We start from the raw sequence: 7,984 nt of genomic DNA on the forward strand, positions 1-7,984 counted from the left end.
GTGCTATTAGAGATAGCGCAATAAACCAAAGTGAAATATCTGCAGAAGGCCACGTCGCATGAATGTGTGCAGCGGGAACGACCTCGCACCACCAGGGGCCGAGAAAACCACAGTCTCATGGGGTCGGACACTCAGGATCAGGGGAAAATCCAATATATATCTGGTTATATCTCGGGTGCTATTAGAGATAGCGCCATAAATCAAAGTGTATTGTCTGTAGGAGGCGCTGGCGAATGAATCTGTGCAGCAGGAACGACCTCGGACCACCAGGGGCCAAGGAAACCACCGACTCATGGGGCCGGACACTCAGGGTCAGGGGAAAATCCAATATATATCTGGTGATATCTCGGGTGCTATTAGAGATAGCGCAATAAACCAAAGTGAAATATCTGCAGAAGGCCACGTCGCATGAATGTGTGCAGCGGGAACGACCTCGCACCACCAGGGGCCGAGAAAACCACAGTCTCATGGGGTCGGACACTCAGGATCAGGGGAAAATCCAATATATATCTGGTTATATCTCGGGTGCTATTAGAGATAGCGCCATAAATCAAAGTGTATTGTCTGTAGGAGGCGCTGGCGAATGAATCTGTGCAGCAGGAACGACCTCGGACCACCAGGGGCCAAGGAAACCACCGACTCATGGGGCCGGACACTCAGGGTCAGGGAAAAATCCAATATATATCTGGTGATATCTCGGGTGCTGTTAGGGATAGCGCAATAAACCAAAGTGAATTATCTGCAGGAGGCCCTGGCGCATGCATCTGTGCAGCGGGAACGACCTCGGACCAACAGGGGCCGAGAAAACCACAGTCTCATGGGGCCGGACACTCAGGGTCAGGGAAAAATCCAATATATATCTGGTGATATCTCAGGTGCTATTACAGATAGCGCAATAAATCAAAGTGCATTTCTGCAGGAGGCCCTGGCGCATGAATCTGTGAAGCAGGAAAGACCTCGGCCCTTCAGGGGCCGAGAAACTTACAGATTTTCGGTGTCCGTCACCCAAAGTCATGTAAAAATCCAGCATATATATGGAGCTTTCTCGGGTGCTATTACAGATAGCGCAATAAATCAAAGTGCATTGTCTATAGGAGGCCCTGGCGCATGAATCTGGGAAGCGGGAACGACCTCGGACCACCAGGGGCCGAGAAAACCACCGTCTCATGGGGCCGCACTCTCAGGGTCAGGGAATATCCAATATATATCTGGTGATATCTCGGGTGCTATTAGAGATAGCGCGATAAAGCAAAGTGAATTATCTCCAGGAGGCCCTGGCGCATGAATCTGTGCAGCGGGAACGACCTCGGACCACCGGGCCCGAGAAAATCACCATCTCGTGGGGTTGAACACTCAGGGTGAGGGAAAAATCCAATATATATCTGGAGATGTCGCGGGTGCTATTAGAGATAGCGCAATAAACCAAAGTGAATTATCTGCAGGAGGCCCTGGCGCATTAATATGTGCAGCGGGAACGACCTCGGACTACCAGGGACTACGAGGGGACTACCACCGTGGTTTTCTCGGCCCCTGGTGATGCGAGGTCGTTCCCGCTGCACAGATTCCTGCGCCAGGGCCTTCTGCAGACAATGCACTTTGATTCATTGCGCTATCTCTAATAGCACCCGAGATATCACCAGATATATATAGGATTTTTCCCTGACCCTGAGTGTCCGGCCCCATGCGACGGTGGTTTTCTCGGCCCCTGGTTGTCCGAGGTCGTTCCCGCTGCACAGATTCCTGCGCCAGGGCCTCCTGCAGAAAATTCACTTTGGTTTATTGCGCTATCTGTAATAGCACCCGAGATATCACCAGATATATATTGGATTTTTCCCTGACCCTGAGTGTCCGGCCCCATGAGACGGTGGTTTTCTCGGCCCCTGGTTGTCCGAGGACGTTCCCGCTGCACAGATTTATGGGCCAGGGCCTCCTGCAGAAAATTCACTGTGGTTTATTGCGCTATCTCTAATAGCACCCGAGATATCACCAGATATATATTGGATTTTACCCCGACCCTGAGTGTCCGGCCCCATGAGACGGTGGTTTTCTCGGCCCCTGGTGGTCCGAGGTCGTTCCCGCTGCACAGATGCATGGCCCAGGACCTCCTGCAGATAATTCACTTTGGTCTATTGCGCTATCTGTAATAGCACCCGAGATATCACCAGATATATATTGGATTTTTCCCTGACCCTGAGTGTCCGGCCCCATGAGACGGTGGTTTTCTCGGCCCCTGGTTGTCCGAGGACGTTCCCGCTGCACAGATTTATGGGCCAGGGCCTCCTGCAGATAATTCACTTTGGTTTATTGCGCTATCTCTAATAGCACCCGAGATATCACCAGATATATATTGGATTTTTCCCTAACCCTGAGTGTCCGGCCCCATGGGACGGTTGTTTTCTCGGCCCCTGATTGTCCGAGGTCGTTCCCGCTGCACAGATTCATGCGCCAGGGCCTCCTGCAGATAATTCACTTTGGTTTATTGCGCTATCTGTAATAGCACCATAGATATCATCAGATATATATTGGATTTTTCCCTGACCCTGAGTGTCCGGCCCCATGAGACGGTGGTTTTCTCGGCCCCTGGTGGTCCGAGGTCGTTCCCGCTGCACAGATTCATGTGCAAGGGCCTCCTGCAGATAATTCACTTTGGTTTATTGTGCTATCTCTAATAGCACCCGAGATATCACGAGATATATATTGGATTGTTCCCCGACCCTGAGTGTCCGGCCCCATGAGACGGTGGTTTTCTCGGCCCCTGGTGGTCCGAGGTCGTTCCCGCTGCCCAGATTCATGCGCCAGGGCGTCCTGCTGATAATTCACTTTGGTTTATTGCGCTATCTGTAATAGCACCCGAGATATCACCGGATATATATTGGATTTTTCCCCGACCCTGAGTGTCCGGCCCAATGAGGCGGTGGTTTTCTCGGCCCCTGGTGGTCCGAGGTCGTTCCCGCTGCACAGATTCATGCGCCAGGGCCCCCTGCATATAATTCACTTTGGTTTAGTGCGCTATCTCTAATAGCACCCGAGATATCACCAGATATATATTGGATTTTTCCCTGACCCTGAGTGTCCGGCCCCATGATACGGTGGTTTTCTCGGCCCCTGCTGATCCGAGGTCGTTCCTGCTGCACAGATGCATGCGCTAGGGCCTCCTGCAGTTAATTCACTTTGGTTTATTGCGCTATCTCTAATAGCACCCGTGATATCACCAGATATATGTTGGATTTTCCCCTGACCCTGAGTGTCCGGCCCCATGAGACGGTGGTTTTCTCGGCCCCTGGTGGTCCGAATTCGTTCCCGCTGCACAGATTCATGCGGCAGGGCCTCCTGCAGATAATACACTTTGATTTATCGCGCTATCTGTAATACAACCCGAGATATTACCAGATATATAATGGATTTTACCCTGACCCTTAGTATCCGGCCCCATGAGTCGGTGATTTTCTCGGTCCCTGGTGCTCCGAGGTATATCCCACTGCACAGATTCATGCGCCAGGTCTTCCTGCAGACAATGCACTTTGATTTATTGCGCTATCTCTAATAGCACCCGAGATATCACCAGATATATGCTGGATTATTACATGACCTTGGGTAACGGATACCGAAAATCTGTAATTTTCTCTGCCCCTGGTTGTCCCAGGTCGTTCCTGCTGCTCACATTAATGCGCATGGGCCTCCTACGGACAATGCGCTTTGATTTATTGCGCTATCTCTAATAGCACCCGAGATATCACCAGATATATATTGGATTTTACCGTGACCCTTAGTATCCGGCCCCATGAGTCGGTGGTTTTCTCGGCCCCTGGTGGTCCGAGGTCGTTCCCGCTGCACAGATTCATGCGCCAGGGCTTCCTGGAGACAATTCACTTTGGTTTATTGCGCTATCTGTAAGAGCACCCGAGACATCACCAGATATATATTGGATTTTTCCCCGACCCTGAGTGTCCGGCCCCATGAGACGGTGATTTTCTCGGCCCCTGGTGGTCCGAGGTCGTTCCCGCTGCACAGACTCATGCGCCAAGGCTTCCTGCAGACGATGCACTTTGATTTATCGCACTATCTCTAATGGCACCCGAGATATCACCGGATATATATAGGATTTTTCCCTGACGATGAGTGTCCGGCCCCATGAGACTGTGGTTTTCTCGGCCTCTGGTGGTCCGACGTCGTTCCCGCTACACAGATTCATGAGCTAGCGCCTCCTGCAGACAATGCACTTTGATATATCGCTCTATCTCTAATTGCACCCGAGATATCATCAGATACATCCTGGATTTTTACATGACCTTGGGTGTCCGGCACAATGAGTCGGTGGTTTTCTCGGCCCCTGGTGGTCCTAGGTCGTTCCCGCTGCACAGATTCATGCACCAGGGCCTCCTGCAGACAATGCACTTTGGTTTATTGCGCTATCTCTAATAACATTCGAGATATCACCAGATATATATTGGATTTTTCCCTGACCCTGAGTGTCCGGCCCCATGTGACTGTGTTTTTCTCGACCCCTGGTGGTGCGAGATAGTTCCCGCAGCACAGATTCATGCGCCAGGGCCTCCTGCAGATAATTCACTTTGGTTTATTGCGCTATCTCTAATAGCACCCGAGATATCACCAGATATATATTGGATTTTTCCCCGACCCTGAGTGTCCGGCCCCATGAGACGGTGATTTTCTCGGCCCCTGGTGGTCCGAGGTCGTTCCCGCTGCACAGAATCATGCGCCAAGGCTTCCTGCAGACGATGCACTTTGATTTATCGCACTATCTCTAATGGCACCTGAGATATCACCGGATATATATAGGATTTTTCCCTGACCCTGAGTGGCCGGCCCCATGAGACTGTGGTTTTCTCGGCCTCTGGTGGTCCGACGTCGTTCCCGCTACACAGATTCATGAGCTAGCGCCTCCTGCAGAAAATGCACTTTGATATATCGCTCTATCTCTAATTGCACCCGAGATATCATCAGATACATCCTGGATTTTTACATGACCTTGGGTGTCCGGCACAATGAGTCGGTGGTTTTCTCGGCCCCTGGTGGTCCTAGGTCGTTCCCGCTGCACAGATTCATGCACCAGGGCCTCCTGCAGACAATGCACTTTGGTTTATTGCGCTATCTCTAATAACATTCGAGATATCACCAGATATATATTGGATTTTTCCCTGACCCTGAGTGTCCGGCCCCATGTGACTGTGTTTTTCTCGACCCCTGGTGGTCCGAAATAGTTCCCGCAGCACAGATTCATGCGCCAGGGCCTCCTGCAGATAATTCACTTTGGTTTATTGCGCTATCTCTAATAGCACCCGAGATATCACCAGATATATATTGGATTTTTCCCCGACCCTGAGTGTCCGGCCCCATGAGACGGTGATTTTCTCGGCCCCTGGTGGTCCGAGGTCGTTCCCGCTGCACAGAATCATGCGCCAAGGCTTCCTGCAGACGATGCACTTTGATTTATCGCGCTATCTCTAATAGCACCCAAGATATCACCGGATATATATAGGATTTTTCCCTGACCCTGAGTGTCCGGCCCCATGAGACTGTGGTTTTCTCGGCACCTGGTGGTCCGAGGTCGTTCCCGCTGCACAGATTCATGCGCCAGGGCCTCCTACAGACAATGCACTTTGGTTTATTGCGCTATCTGTAATAGCACCCGAGATATCACCAGATATATATTGGATTTTCCCCTGACCCTGAGTGTCCGGCCCCATGAGACGGTGGTTTTATGGGCCCCTGGTGGTCCGAGGTCGTACCCGCTGCACAGATGCATGCGCCAGGGCCTCCTACAGACAATGCACTTTGCTTTATTGCGCTAACTGTAATAGCACCCGAGATATCACCAGATATATATTGGATTTTTCCCCGACCCTGAGTGTCCGACCCCATGAGACGGTGGTTTTTTCGGCACCTGGTGGTCCGAGGTCGTTCCCGCTGCACAGATGCATGCGCCAGGGCCTCCTACAGACAATGCACTTTGATTTAATGCGCTATCTGTAATAGCACCCGAGAAAGCACCCTATATATGCAGGATTTTTACATGACTTTGGGTGACGGATACAGAAAATCTGTAATTTTCTCGGCCCCTGAAGATCCGAGGTCGTTCCTGCTTCACATAGTCATGCGCCAGAGCTTCCTGCAGACCATGCACTTTGATTTATCACGCTATCTGTAATAGAACCCGAGATATCACCAGATATATGCTGGATTTTTACATCACATTGGGTGACGGATACCGAAAATCTGTAATTTTCTCGGCCCCTGGTTGTCCGAGGTCGTTCCCGCTGCACATATTCATGCGCGAGGGCCTCCTGCAGATAATTCACTTTGGTTTATTGCGCTATCTGTAATAGCACCCGAGATATCACCAGATATATATTGGATTTTTCCCTGGCCCTGAGTGTCCGGCCCCATGAGACGGTGGTTTCCTCGGCCCCTGGTGGTCCGAGGTCGTTCACGCTAGACAGATTCATGCGCCAGGGCCTCCTACAGACAATGCACTTTGATTTATTGTACTATCTGTAATAGCACCCGAGATATCGCCAGATATATATTTGATTTTTCCCTGACCCTGACTGTCCGGCCCCGTGAGACGGTGGTTTTCTCGGCCCCTGGTGGTCCGAGGTCGTTCCCGCTGCACAGATTCATGCGACAGGACCTCCTGCAGACAATGCACTTTGATTTATTGCGCAATCTCTAATAGCACCCGAGATATCACCAGATATATGCTGGATTTTTACATGACCTCGGGTGACGGATTAAGAATATCTGTAATTTTCTCGGCCCCTGGTGGTCCGAGGTCGTTCCGGCTGCACAGGTTCATTCGCCAGTTCCTCCTACGGACAATGCACTTTGATTTATTGCGCTATCTCCAATAGCACCCGAGATATCATCAGATACATCCTGGATTTTTCCCTGTCCCTGAGTGTCCGGCCCCATGTGTCGGTGGTATTCTCGGCCCCTAGTGGTCCGAGGGCGATCCCGCTGCACAGATTGATGCGCCAGGGCCTCCTACAGACAGTGCACTTTGATTTATTGCGCTATCTCTAATAGAACCCGAGATATCACCACATATATATTGAATTTTTCCCTGACCCTGAGTGCCCGGCCCCATGTGTCGGTGGTTTTCTCGGCCCCTGGTGGTCCGAGCTCGTTCCCGCTGCACAGATTCATGCGCTAGGGCCTCCTGCAGACAATGCACTTTGATATATCGCTCTACCTCTAATAGCACCCGAGATATCATCAGATACATCCTGGATTTTTACATCACCTTGGGTGTCCGGCACCATGTGTCGGTGGTTTTCTCGGCACCTGGTGGTCCGTCTTCGTTCCTGCTGCGCAGATTCATGCGGCAGGGCCTCCTGCAGATAATACACTTTGATTTATCGCGCTATCTGTAATACAACCCGAGATATTACCAGATATATAATGGATTTTACCCTGACCCTTAGTATCCGGCCCCATGAGTCGGTGATTTTCTCGGTCCCTGGTGCTCCGAGGTATATCCCACTGCACAGATTCATGCGCCAGGTCTTGCTGCAGACAATGCACTTTGATTTATTGCGCTATCTCTAATAGCACCCGAGATATCACCAGATATATGCTGGATTATTACATGACCTTGGGTAACGGATACCGAAAATCTGTAATTTTCTCTGCCCCTGGTTGTCCCAGGCCGTTCCTGCTGCTCACATTAATGCGCATGGGCCTCCTACGGACAATGCGCTTTGATTTATTGCGCTATCTCTAATAGCACCCGAGATATCACCAGATATATATTGGATTTTACCGTGACCCTTAGTATCCGGCCCCATGAGTCGGTGATTTTCTCGGCCCCTGGTGGTCCGAGGTCGTTCCCGCTGCACAGAATCATGCGCCAAGGCTTCCTGCAGACGATGCACTTTGATTTATCGCACTATCTCTAATGGCACCCGAGATATCACCGGATATATATAGGATTTTTCCCTGACCCTGAGCGTCCGGCCCCATG

General features: G+C 51.0%; 1 long non-coding RNA gene across 1 annotated transcript; it reads right to left on the minus strand.

The window, feature by feature from the left end:
- Positions 1–6,935: 6,935 nt before the first annotated feature.
- Positions 6,936–7,345, minus strand: LOC143175406 (uncharacterized). Its single transcript, XR_013000199.1, has 3 exons — positions 7,265–7,345; positions 7,090–7,180; positions 6,936–7,005 (listed from the first exon to the last, which is right to left on the minus strand). It is a non-coding gene; the product is annotated as an uncharacterized LOC143175406 (long non-coding RNA).
- Between the last annotated feature and the right edge of the window lie 639 nt (positions 7,346–7,984).

The sequence above is a fragment of the Nomia melanderi genome, unplaced genomic scaffold, assembly GCF_051020985.1.
Source record: "Nomia melanderi isolate GNS246 unplaced genomic scaffold, iyNomMela1 scaffold0082, whole genome shotgun sequence".
Lineage (NCBI taxonomy): Eukaryota > Metazoa > Arthropoda > Insecta > Hymenoptera > Halictidae > Nomia > Nomia melanderi.